Genomic DNA, 13,590 nt, shown 5'->3' with positions numbered 1-13,590 from the left:
TACTCAGGCACGCACGCACGCACACAGACAGACTTACACCGGATCAACCACGCACACATTCACCCCTAGTCAGGCACACACGCACACAGACAGAGTTACACTGGATTAATCATACACACATTCACACCTACTCAGGCACGCACGCACTCAGAGTTACACTGGATCAACCACACACACATTCACCCCTACTCAGGCACACATGCACACAGATAGAGTTACACTGGATCAACCACACACACATTCACCCCTACTCAGGCACACACGCACACAGACAGAGTTACACTGGATCAACCACACACACATTCACCCCTACTCAGGCACGCACGCACACAGACAGAGTTACACTGGATCAACCACACACACATTCACCCCTACTCAGGCACACATGCACACAGATAGAGTTACACTGGATCAACCACACACACATTCACCCCTACTCAGGCACACATGCACACAGATAGAGTTACACTGGATCAACCACTCACACATTCACCCCTGCTCAGGCACACACGCACGCACACAGAATTACACTGGATCAACCACGCACACATTCACCCCTTCTCACGCACGCACACAGCCAGAGTTACACTGGATCAACCACACACACATTCACCCCTATTCAGGCACGCACGCACACAGACAGAGGTACACTCGATCAACCACACACACATTCACCCCTACTCAGGCATGCACGCATGCACACAGACAGAGTTACACTGGATCAACCACACACACATTCACCCCTACTCATGCACACAGACAGAGTTACACGGGATCAATCATGCACACATTCACCCCTACTCAGGCACCCACGCACGCATACAGACAGAGTTACATGGGATCAACCACACACATTCACCCCTACTCAGGCATGCACACACACAGACAGAGTTACACTGGATCAACCATGCACACATTCACCCCTACTCAGGCACGCACGCACGCACACAGACAGACTTACACCGGATCAACCACGCACACATTCACCCCTAGTCAGGCACACACGCACACAGACAGAGTTACACTGGATTAATCATACACACATTCACACCTACTCAGGCACGCACGCACACAGAGTTACACTGGTTCAACCACACACGGTCACCCCGACTCACGCACTCATGCACACAGACGGAGTTACACGGGATCAATCATGCACACATTCACCCCTACTCAGGCACGCATGCACACAGACAGAGTTACACTGGATCAACCATGCACACATTCACCCCTACTCAGGCACGCACGCACACAGACAGAGTTACACTGGATCAACCACACACACATTCACACCTACTCAGGCACACACGCACACAGAGTTACACTGAATCAACCACTCACACATTCACTCCTATTCAGGCACGCACGCATGCACACAGACAGAGTTACACTGAATCAATCATGCACACATTCACCCCTACTCAAGCCCGCACGCACACACAGACAGAGTTACACGGGATCAGTCTCGCACACATTCACCCCTACTCAGGCACCCACGCACGCACACAGACAGAGTTATATGGGATCAACCATGCACACATTTACCCCTACTCAGGCATGGACGCACACAGACAGAGTTACACTGGATCAACCATGCACACATTCACCCCTACTCAGGCACGCATGCACACACACAGGCAGAGTTACACTGGATCAACCACTCACACATTCACCCCTACTTACGCACGCACGCACACAGACAGAGTTACACGGGATCAACCACGCACACATTCACCCCTTCTCAGACATGCACGCGCACACAAAGAGTTACACTGGATCAACCACGCACACATTCACACCTACTCAGGCATGCACACACAAAGACAGAGTTACACTGGATCAACCACGCACACATTCACACCTACTCAGGCACGCACGCACACAGACAGAGTTACACAGGATCAACCATGCACACATTCACACCTACTCAGGCACGCACGCACACAGACAGAGTTACACAGGATCAACCACGCACACATTCACACCTACTCAGGCACGCACACACACAGACAGAGTTACACGGGATCAACCATGCACACATTCACCCCTTCTCAGACATGCACGCGCACACAAAGAGTTACACTGGATCAACCACGCACACATTCACACCTACTCAGGCATGCACACACAAATACAGAGTTACACTGGATCAACCATGCACACATTCACACCTACTCAGGCACGCATGCACACAGAGTTACACTGAATCAACCATGCACACATTCACACCTACTCAGGCACGCACGCACACAGACAGAGTTACACAGGATCAACCACGCACACATTCACACCTACTCAGGCACGCACACACACAGACAGAGTTACACGGGATCAACCATGCACACATTCACCCCTACTCACGCACGCTTGCACACAGACAGAGTTACACGGGATCAACCACACACACATTCACCCCTACTCACGCACGCACGCACACAGACAGAGTTACACGGGATCAACCATGCACACATTCACCCCTACTCACGCACGCACGCACACAGACACAGAGGTACCAGCATTACCAACACATGCAGACCACTAACAGAACAGAGAGTGAGACACATGGTCATTCACAATCCTTCAACCAGAAAACAACAGGAAAGGAAAACACTAAGACACGAAAGGACATGGGGACCAGGGACGCATCCAACACAACCCCCAGAACTGAACCCCAACAATTTAAAGTAAATTTTACTCCACACAGTTTTCAGTGTATTACAGGGCTTGTTCTATATGAGGGAATTTACAACCACAGGGAAACTTACAGAAAGATAACAAATGTTGTGGGAGTTGTCTGTGTACAGGCTCAGGAGGAGACGGGTCAGCAGGACACGGGTGGACTGACCACTGATGGCCAGCTAAAGCTTATTTATCCTTGAGGGCAATTTGTCCTCTGCGTTTGACCCTTCCTAACTATTTATGGGCAATGAGGGGCCTGTCTTCTCCATCTGGGGATTAACGCCAGCTCTAAGGCCACTGCCTTGGTCAAGGGCAAAGGCAGGACTCCCGGGGAGGCCAGCAGGTTCTGGTCCTAAGCAAAGCAGCGTGGTCAGGGAGGGCATAGGGTAGAAGGGGCACAAGCAACACATCTGTCACAAGTGTTTTCATTTCTGTGTTGTGGTCCTCGAACAGGGCATCTCCTCTTCAGACACCACAAACTTTGGCCGTGAAGGACAATTTGAAGGTCCAGTCCTGGAGGAACATTGATTCTGTGACTCCATTTCTTCCTTGGTTCTCACTGAAAACAGTCGCATTTGTTGAAAATCCTGTTTCTTGGTGAGTTAGAATCAATTTTTATATTTACTTTTTTACACCTTTGCACTATGGGAGTTGTCTCTTAATTTCTTTGTACCTTGTGTATAATGACAATAAAAAGCATTCTATTCTATTCTATTCTATTCTATATCTATACGTTTGTCTTGTCTTCTTTTTCTCCAGCTAAACTCTGATTGGCAGCTCCCAGATCGAGCTCACCCCCCCATAATACACCTGAGGAAAAACAAAAACAATCAAAAGGAAAGTTCAAGTTGTGCTCCAGTGACAGAGACTCACAATGGAAGATGTAAAGTTTTGAAGTTAGTTCATATTTGACTTCATCACAGTCCCCAGAGCTAATTACAATTTAAAATATGGCAGCTGCAGCTTCTGCTTAGTCAGTTGATGAAATGCTTCAGCAATGACATGTGTAGGAGCCTGCGGTCCTGTCCGTCAAACCCACTTAAAATTACAAGTCCAGTAAGAAAATGCAAATCATTAATCAGCAATCTAATGTTGTGCATTCAAGTGGAGGATTGGACCAGAAACCCAACTTTCAGGTGCTGAACTCTGAACATTGAGCAAACAAATAAAATAAAACTCCTCAGTGTAAAGACAGTCTGTCAGATGTCTTCTGTTCTTTCCGACTTCTGGAACCGATGATGAGTTAAAAAAAAAATCTTTATAAATGCGAATTAAATGCACATTTTCTGGATTTAATTTTTCTACCTTATTGTTTGTGTGTTCGGTTTCTGAATGATTCCATGAAGAAGCTCAGACCATAAGTTCACACCAGACCTACAAACTTTCAAACGTGTCCCTCGTCCACATGGACGCTGGTATTTGAACAGCAGAGCTATTTCGATGTATTTCGACTTTACCTCACAGTAACTGTTTGAGTCAGTCAGAATTTATATGCCATTTTCATATAGTTACAGTGTTTAAAAATAAAAGTTAAAAACAGATTTATCTTCTTTTAAGTGTTTATTCATTATCTGGCAGCACAGTGGTTTAGTGGTTAGCACTGTTGTCTCACAGCAAGAAGGTCATGGGCTCAATTCTCATCTGTGTTCTTTCTGTGTGGAGTTTGCATGTTCTTGCCGTGTCTCTGTGGGTTCCCTCTGGGTGCTTTGACTTCCTCCTACATCCAAAAACATGCAGATTAGGTGGATTGTAAGCTTTAAATTGTCTGTAGGTTTGCGTGCAGGTGTGACTCTGTTTGTTTGTCTGTCTCTGTGTCCCTGCCACAGACTGGCATCCTGTCCAGGGTGAACCCCGCCTCCTGCCCTATGACTGCTGGGACAGGCTCCAGCCATCTGTGGCCCTTATTTGGAGTAAGGGGTTGAAGATGAGTGAGTGTATTCATTATATCAGATTTTGAGTGAGTCAAAGGTTTACATACACCAAGATGAACCGCTTCTTTTTGAATATACTTTTGGAACCAGTGAGTAATTCCTGTCATTTATGGTTATTTGGAGCACCCGTGGCTGCATTTAAGGGTCTTCCTGTAGAATCAGCACCTTCTTGGATTTCAGAAAAAAACTGTGGCTCTTCATAAATCAGCTTGCTTCAATGCATCCATCTCCAAAAAACTCATGGTTGCACGCACAAGTGCCCAAAAATGTACCAGACATTCAGCCGTATCTTACAGCTGGTGCCACACCGTGCACACTGCAGTGCAGGAGGCACAGCTAGCATCCTGTGTGGGTGTGAGTTCTCTCCAGCTTCCTCTCACTTCTAAAGACATGCAGATTAGGTGAAACTGGCCACGTGTGAGAGTCTGGATGTGTTTGTCTAACTTTAGGTGTCAGATCTGTGATAGACTGGTGTCCAGTGCAGGGTGAACCCTGGACCTCTCACCCATGGGGGGCAAGCCCCCCACCGGGCTCTGCAAAATGCTCAAATTCGGGCAGATGGGCTGGGAAATTTGGGCATGGGCCAAGTAGACTCTGAATACAGAATAGAATGTAAGACTTATTTTCGCAATTAATGTAAACAATCAAACCGCTATTTGGTCACCAATACAAATAAAAATATGGGTATATAAATATTAGGACCCGACCGATATGGATTTTTTGAGGCCGATGCCGTTAACAATATTTGGATGAAAAAAAATGCAGATAATCCATAAATCGGCTGATTTGCCGATAGCTGATAAATCAGCCATTTTTTAAAATGTAAAATTTTTTAAAATGTTCTTTTTTGGACCCTTAACAAAAAAGGTATGAGCTAAAAGCTGAAGCTTTGTCCTCATATTGATTAACTTTATAACAGAGAAGAAATTTTAAATAAAAAAAAATGCAATCAAGAATTAAACATTTGTGAAATTAGCAAATACATATCCTTAAAAAGAGTTGTGAAATACATCTGATCTTGTACCTCTTGTTGCTGCAACTTAGATATAGGTTCAGGATAAGGATATAGATCCTTATAAACTTCCTTGTATGCTTTTGTCAGCCGATCAGTGCAGTGTGACGGTGAACTACAGGGGCCGGTGATGAACACATTTAAGCAGGGGTGTAAGCAGCTCTCAGTTGAATGGAGTCAGAGCTCCATCTACTGGACAAACGGTGCAAGGACATTTTACATTGCTGACAAACATTATTTCAGTAACTGTTCTGTTTACAAGAAATTATCGGCGTTCTATCGGCAAAATTTCGGCCAATAATGAGTACTTTGAAAAGGGCTTATATCAGCCGATAATATTGGCCGGCCGATATATCGGTCAGGCTCTAATAAATATATGGTAATTTAAAGAGTCATGGGGGTTTCTGAAATTCTGGCAAATTTGGTGTCGCCCCCCCCAAATAGATCCCCACCTCCTACGCTTATGCTTTCACCCAATGACTGCTGGGATAGTCTCTGGCTCCACACATGACCCTGAACAGGACTAAACAGGTTGACAAAATGGATGGATACAATAAAGATCGTGGTTGCAGCTGCTGCATCACCAGTCACAGCTTCCTTTGGAACAAAGAAAGATTTTATGAAAAGAAGCTGTGAAAATTCAGTTACAGTTTACCAGGACGGCACATAGGAAACCCAAGCCAGAATCTGATCTCTTTTCTTCAGTTTTTTTCTATGAAAATCTATCTGTTCCACTCCACCATTAAGTTGTCACTGGGTGATGCAACACACTAACGTTGCACTGTGCAGAGTTTCTATGCATTTAACTCCTTCAGAGTTTTCTTGGTGGCTTCCCGCATTAAGCCCTGGTCCCACCAAATAATGAACAGTGAATAAAGAGCCACGCAGCATGTTTTTTTTGTTGTTGTTGTTGTTTTTGGTACAAGAGGAGGTATTCAACAAACATGGGAGAATAGTGGCTCTGAGAGGCTCTTCAAGGCAGAATATTCAGCTATGAGGCTCCTCTCTGAGCGTGGCCCTAATTTCAAGAAGTAAAATTTTGCAACAACAGTGTGGGAAGTTTGTGTATGAGTACTATGAGGAAAATGAGGATTTTAGAGGCATTTTTGTGGTGAGGACGAGGCTGTTCAAAGCCTATTATCCGAGCACCTGGCAGCTACGAGGACAGGACAGGCTATTTTGGACAGGCCCCCGCCCTCTTGTGCACTACAATTCCACCTGCTTTGCGCGCTGGATGCTGTATATGAAATAATTATTTTGTAGCGGATTAATCATTTTTCTGTCAGTTTGGATGTAGAAAACATCTCTAATCGCTTCTGGAATCACAGAGGATTGTTCATCTGGACCCTTTTTTTCCCTCTCCTGCTCCGTGAGGAACATATTTTGAACAACTTAAACAGTAAGTGTTTGTAATGTTTATAGCTTGGTAAAAACAGTTGCATGTTCATTCCTTTTCTATATGCAGCTGTAAAGTATGTTTCTGATAGATTTAACATTTTGTTATAATGGATCAGAATGAGCTGTGTGTGCACTGACATAGTGACTCTCACTCAAGACGAGCATTTACGCCAAACACCCAGCTCACAAAAGAGTGATTTGCCGTCAATAACAGACGAATACAAAGTTAAAGGTTTTGATCAAGTTGGTGTCAAAATGACTGTGTGTTTAAAGCCACAGAATTAATAACCACACAGATCTGTTAGGGTGTGTATATAATTAAAGCAGCCACCTCATTGGTGGTGTCTTTTTTTGATGAACACACAGAACTGCTGCATTTACTGATCTGAAACACAGGTGAACAGCAGCCTGGCGCACGGATGCACACACTGGCCAGTGTCGTGCCAAAGTAGTTATCCCTGTTAGAAATTGGATCCCCTGGCATGGGAGCGCGCATTCACTCAGTGCGCATCTTTTTTTGGACTGCGTTTACAAAATGTGACAACATCTTGAATGGATGCTGTGAATTGAAAATCCACACGTCAAAGAGAACCAAGTGTGGGAGGGCTGGAGGTTTGGACCAAACCCATACCTAAACGAGCACCAACGTTGCGTAAATGGCGCTACATTGATCATGTGTGGCTTGACGTGGATCATATGCAGGCGACACGCGCCATTGGAGGCTGGGCGGGGCTCAATGACAGGTCAGTCGTCGCTCACTAGAGACTGATACCTGGCACATGTTGAGGTACAGAGAGGCACATAGAGGCACCTAGTAGCGGATACATGACGGCTTAAACGTGGACCATTCTTCAAATAATTCACTCAGCTTTTGAGAACTGCCTATGTGACACTGATTTATCAAACAGTACCATGATGTTTGTATTCGTTAATAACTGATGGAACTGAAGTGCACGACATATTAAGTGACTTGGAAATGTTCATGTTGTCCATCCCCTGATGCGTTAAAAAAAAACTGGCTACAAAGCGTATGATTATACTCACAAAAATGTTGAATTTGTCCAGTTACTCATGGGCTCTGAAAATGAAGGGACTGTGGATAAAAATGTCTGTAACTCCTAAATGGTTTGTTTTTGAAATTTTCAAGTCCAGACTTAAGATGCACTTATATTCCCTTTCATATGGCTAGCATACTGGTACAATTTAGTTTTACGCTTTTTACTCTTTTAATTCATTTATTAGTAATTGGAGCAGGCCGCAGCCTCAACTTTACCTAAATTCTGGGTCTGTTAGTGAAGTTTAGGGCTAGTGGCCAGCGATCACCTTAGTATTTTTTGTTTTTCTTGTTGCTTAATGCTGACAAATTACACTGTATTTCTTGTCTTTCTGATGCCTGATTCTGTTTTTTCTCTCTGTTTAAGGTGCAGCTCCATCCAGAGATGGGAGTTGTATTTCTGTTAGTGATCCTCCTGTCCTGTGCGCCAACAGCATTTCTTGTATATTCATCCATGAATTGTTCTGTGAATTGTTCTGTAATTTATGTCTGTATCATGGCCCAAGCAGAGGGTCACCCCTTTGAGTCTGGTCTGCTTGAGGTTTCTTCCTCAGAGGGAGTTTTTCCTTACCACTGTTGCTCTGGGGGTTGGTAAGTTTAGACCTTACCTGTGTGAAGCGCCTTGAGGCAACTCTGTTGTGATTTGGCGCGATATACGAGATCTATTAGAAAAGAAAACCGACCGTTTATTTTTTTAAAAAACTATATGAATTGATTCATATGTTTTTACAGCAGCCAAACCTTGAACCTTCGTGCGCATAGCGTGAGTTTTTCCACGGCCTGTCGGTGACATCATTCGCCTGTGAGCACGCCTTGTGGGAGGAGTGGTCCAGCCCCCTCATCGGATTTTCATTGTCTGAGAAGTTGCTGAGAGACTGGCGCTGTGCTTCATCAAACCTTTTTTCAAAAAAACTGTGAGGCACATCCAAGTGGATACCATTTGACAAATTAAGCTGGTTTTCTGGTGAACATTTTAACGGCTGATGAGAGATTTTGGATTGTTTCTATCGCTGTAAGGACTTCCCACGGAGTGGAGTCGCGCAGCGCTCCGAGGCGACATCGTCATCCTGTTTCAAGCTGAAAACCTCCAAAATTAAGCCTCTGTTGACCCAGAACGTCGTGAGAGAACAGAGAACTTTCAGAAGAGGTCGGAATCAGCAGTTTATCCGGACATTCCACTGTTAAAGGAGAGTTTTTTAATGAAAGACGTGCGGACGGATTGGCACGTCGGCTCGCAGCCGGCACAGCGCGCCCGTCACAGGAAAAACACCTCCGTGTTGATAACCATTTGTAAAATCCAGGCGGCTTTTGGTGGCTTTCAGTTGAGTGAGTATCTGAGAAATTGTTTAACAGCAGGGCGTGTTCCAACTTGTCCTTAAGGCTTCCAACGGAGGTGCTTTTCCTGTGGCGGGTGCGCTGCGCTGGCTGCGAGCCGACGCGCCAATCCGTCCGCACGTCTTTCATTAAAACAATCTCCTTTAACAGTGGAATGTCCGGATAAACTGCTGATTCCGACCTCTTCTGAAAGTTCTCTGTTCTCTCACGACGTCCTGGGTCAACAGAGGCTTAAATTTGGAGGTTTTCAGCTTGAAACAGGATGACGACATCGCCTCGGAGCGCTGCGCGACATCCCACTCCGTGGGAAGTCCTTACAGCGATAGAAACAATCCAAAATCTCTCATCAGCCGTTAAAATTTTCACCGAAAACCAGCTTAATTTGTCGAATGGTGTCCACTCGGATGTGCCTCACAGTTTTGGAAAAAATTTTTGATGAAGCACAGCGCCAGTCTCTCAGCAACTTCTCAGACAAAGGAATTCCGACGAGGGGGCTGGACCACTCCTCCCACAAGGCGTGCTCATAGGTGAATGACATCACCGACAGGCGTGAAAAAACTCTCGCATGCCCATGAGGGTTCAAGCTTGGCTGATGTAATCACACGTGATTCAAATCCATGTTTTTTTTTTTTATAATAAGTTTGGATACTTTTCTAATAGACCTCGTAAATGAAAATAAATTGAAATAAATAAATAAATAAATTGAAAAATTCTTAATTAAAACTGACATTCGATGTTTCAGCTCCATTGTGGAGGTGTACAGAAAGAAAATAAACACGGTGTCTGGACAGACCTGGACCTGTGTTTAGGTATAATGCGCCGTGTTTAGTGCTAACACTTGGATTGCTTCTCGCTCCCTCAGTGATATTTCGTGTTTTTGTGTTTTTCACAGTGTTGTTAACTCTTTGATGGGCATCACACCTCAGCATACCCTAATACTGCCTCCACAATCCTTTCAGCGCCTGCCGCGCCTTGTTTGTTGGCCTGCTTAGCTTTCTCCTCGCCTTTCCTCCTGCTTTCATTAATGTTGGCTGTCTGCCCCTCGTGAACCCGCCTCCACCGCCGCCTCTCTCACCCCCACTTTCTCTCCGCTGCCTGCTTTGCCCCTTGTGAACTGTGTAAAAATATAGATTAGTTTAGAAATTCATTAGCCTAGTCGTTATCTGTCATTGGCGTGCACCACACCATAACAAGCCCCCAGGGTGAGCTGGGGGGCAGATGGGGGGGGAGGCTGAGATAAGCAATGACTTCCTATTTTTCATGGTGTCAAAGTGAGAAAAGGCTGGAAGAAACTTAATAGAAAGAATGTGCAACAGCAACAGATATAAATAGGTGGCGGGGGTACTGAGGCTGTGAAGGGTGATGGATGCAGCAGCAGGCGCAGACAGCACTCTGAACATCTGTTTGCATGCTGCACATTCAGATCATACGGACACACATGCAATTTACCAACACGCAGCGGCGTGGTGAGGCAGACTGTGTCAGAAGTCCAGCTGTTCACTCACTGATGGATTCGTTTCCGTGGCTGTTTGTGAGCAGCATATGTCACCGGCATCGCCAAAAAGAAAACTCTCAAGACAAGAGTGTCTCTTTATTACTGCTTTCATCAGCGCTGCTGCACATTTGATCCTCACTTCCTATGACAGGCTGCACGACACCAACGGAGCACATGCTCAAAGTGAAATAAACAACGCTCCGTCTGTGTGTGTGTGTGTGTGTGTGTGTGTGTGTGTGTGTGTGTGTGTGTGTGTGTGTGGTGTGTGTGTGTGTGTGTGTGTGTGTGGTGTTGTGGGTGCACATGGATGAAATCGGGACTTTGGATTAACCTGCTGTCACTTCAGTACAGACAAACGGAGGCACAGCTTAATTCAAAATACATTCTTCTTTCAGTCGAACAAGCCAGCAAAGACGTTTTTTTCTCCCAGAGAGCAGCAGCCACAGCTTTGCTTCTGAAACCACTCAAATGTAATAAGTGTTCTAATGGAAACGTTTGGGCACAAACCATTCATCTGGAGAAAACACAATGTGCATTATAATATGACAGCAGACATCACAGAAAATGCACTGTTGAAAAGCTCTGCCCCCAATTATTTTATTTTGAGATGGTTTGTTGTTGTTCCTTCTGCAATTTGGAGGTAATTAATCATCTAAATTTTTCATTTTTACCATATCAGTAGACTGGACTCTGGGGTTGTGAGCAAACTCCTAATTGGGCCTCAAAGAGAGAAGAAACATTTCTTCAGCTGTTTGCACAGATGTGATTGTGTGTAGTTATGAAGTTGCAAACTTCTCCGTGCCCATTAAGCACATACACAGGAAATACACAAACCAAATTCATTTGTATGTTTGAAGTTGCATCCCAGGAAAACGTGCGTGTGTGCTGCAGAACAAAGTACCAGAGGACTTTATTCTGCTGGAATCAGAAACAGTCAAAGCGTGTACATTTAATGATTTAGTGGTGACAAGGAACAAATGAGAGGAAGAAGCTGGAGGAAAGCTGTTGACTGGATCATGGTGGTGAATCTGCACTGTGAACAGCTGCACAACACTGAAATTACTCCTTTGAAATGAATAAAATTCTCTTTCCCTGTCATCAAACAATGGGATTTCATTCTGTTTGAAATAACTTTATAATACATGTACGTGGTTCATTTAGATTTTATTATTTTGGTCATTTCTTCCAGAGGTCTGGTTCTCTGAGGTCAGAGTGATGTGGACCCGATTAGACACAGACACAGATTAAGCATCCAAACACTATTCCTCCTTTAGGGCCCCTTCACTCAAAACACGAAAGACACAGAAACTAAGAAAATCCACCAACCAGACACGGAATGTGAAACAACAACAACAACATCAACCTGCTGTCGTGAGGAACACGAGCAGCTGGAACGTGTTGCTCCACATCGTGCTGCTGATGTGGAGAAAAATAAAATAAAAAACCCTGATATTAGGGATGAGCGAGTACACCACTGTCTGCATCTGTATCTGTTCAACCATCTAAATGATGTGTAGCTGTACTCGGAGTGGGCGGGGCCTAAAATAGAGGGGGCATGGTTTAACTGGAAATGGGTGGGGCTTACATCTGTACATTATTTTAAGTCTGAAACTGATCAGGAATGATCAGAAGTTGCTATATTTATTGTTTATTTGAAAATTATTTACAACTTCAGAATTGACATTCAAATCAATGTTTTTGATCACAAAAGTAAGAGAACTATTTACAGAACAAGTTTTTTTATGAACTCAGAACATGAATGTTCTCAAGTGTATGAATAATATTTACAGAACAGCCTCAGAAATGAGATTCAGTGTTTTGATTACAATAGAAAGGAACTATACTGAACAAAAATATAAACGCAACACTTTTGGTTTTGCTCCCATTTTGTATGAGATGAACTCAAAGATCTAAAACTTTTTCCACATACACAATATCACCATTTCCCTCAAATATTGTTCACAAACCAGTCTAAATCTGTGATAGTGAGCACTTCTCCTTTGCTGAGATAATCCATCCCACCTCACAGGTGTGCCATATCAAGATGCTGATTAGACACCATGATTAGTGCACAGGTGTGCCTTAGACTGCCCACAATAAAAGGCCACTCTGAAAGGTGCAGTTTTGTTTGATTGGGGGGGGATACCAGTCAGTATCTGGTGTGACCACCATTTGCCTCATGCAGTGCAACACATCTCCTTCGCATCATCCGTGAAGAGAACACCTCTCCAACGTGCCAAACACCAGCGAATGTGAGCATTTGCCCACTCAAGTCGGTTACAACGAACTGGAGTCAGGTCGAGACCCTGATGAGGACGATGAGCATGCAGATGAGCTTCCCTGAGACGGTTTCTGACAGTTTGTGCAGAAATTCTTTGGTTATGCAAACCGATTGTTTCAGCAGCTGTCTGAGTGGCTGGTCTCAGACGATCTTGGAGGTGAACATGCTGGATGTGGAGGTCCTGGGCTGGTGTGGTTACACGTGGTCTGTGGTTGTGAGGCTGGTTGGATGTACTGCCAAATTCTCTGAAACGCCTTTGGAGACGGCTTATGGTAGAGAAATGAACATTCAATAGACGAGCAACAGCTCTGGTTGACATTCCTGCTGTCAGCATGCCAATTGCACGCTCCCTCAAATCTTGTAACATCTGTGGCATTGTGCTGTGTGATAAAACTGCACCTTTCA

Source organism: Thalassophryne amazonica, chromosome 11 (genome assembly GCF_902500255.1).
Source record: "Thalassophryne amazonica chromosome 11, fThaAma1.1, whole genome shotgun sequence".
NCBI lineage: Eukaryota > Metazoa > Chordata > Actinopteri > Batrachoidiformes > Batrachoididae > Thalassophryne > Thalassophryne amazonica.
The sequence above is the reverse complement of the archived record's forward strand: the minus strand, read 5'-3'. Positions refer to the sequence as shown.